Genomic DNA, 1,091 nt, shown 5'->3' on the forward strand with positions numbered 1-1,091 from the left:
CGGTGAGGCACGGGCAGTCGAGCGGCGGCGAGGGCGGCGGCGGCGACGGCGGCGGCGACGGCGGCGGCGACTGGTAGAACCAGCTCTCGAACTCGTTGCTGAAGCCGCACGCACGGTACGAGTAGTGCAGGGTGGCGCCCACCACGTACGCGGTCGTGCTGTACTCGGTGTTGCACGCGGTCGGGTCGACGTAGCACCACTCGTGCTCGCACCAGCCGGGGTAGCCGGTCGAGTTGCAGGACGGCTCGAGCCCGCTGTCGTGCGAGTCGCACCCGTGGAGGCCGTACGTGCCGGGGTACGCGAGGCTCACGCCGTCCGCCGCGACGACCTGCACCTCGCCGCTCACGAGGCTGACGCCGGTCGGGTAGGCGGTGAGGCACGGGCAGTCGAGCGGCGGCGAGGGCGGCGGCGGCGACGGCGGCGGCGACGGCGGCGGCGGCTGGTAGAACCAGCTCTCGAACTCGTTGCTGAAGCCGCACGCACGGTACGAGTAGTGCAGGGTGGCGCCCACCACGTACGCGGTCGTGCTGTACTCGGTGTTGCACGCGGTCGGGTCGACGTAGCACCACTCGTGCTCGCACCAGCCGGGGTAGCCGGTCGAGTTGCAGGACGGCTCGAGCCCGCTGTCGTGCGAGTCGCACCCGTGGAGGCCGTACGTGCCGGGGTACGCGAGGCTCACGCCGTCCGCCGCGACGACCTGCACCTCGCCGCTCACGAGGCTGACGCCGGTCGGGTAGGCGGTGAGGCACGGGCAGTCGAGCGGCGGCGAGGGCGGCGGCGGCGACGGCGGCGGCGACGGCGGCGGCGGCTGGTAGAACCAGCTCTCGAACTCGTTGCTGAAGCCGCACGCACGGTACGAGTAGTGCAGGGTGGCGCCCACCACGTACGCGGTCGTGCTGTACTCGGTGTTGCACGCGGTCGGGTCGACGTAGCACCACTCGTGCTCGCACCAGCCGGGGTAGCCGGTCGAGTTGCAGGACGGCTCGAGCCCGCTGTCGTGCGAGTCGCACCCGTGGAGGCCGTACGTGCCGGGGTACGCGAGGCTCACGCCGTCCGCCGCGACGACCTGCACCTCGCCGCTCACGAGGCGA

The sequence above is a fragment of the Emiliania huxleyi genome, assembly GCF_000372725.1.
Source record: "Emiliania huxleyi CCMP1516 unplaced genomic scaffold EMIHUscaffold_23, whole genome shotgun sequence".
NCBI lineage: Eukaryota > Haptophyta > Isochrysidales > Noelaerhabdaceae > Emiliania > Emiliania huxleyi.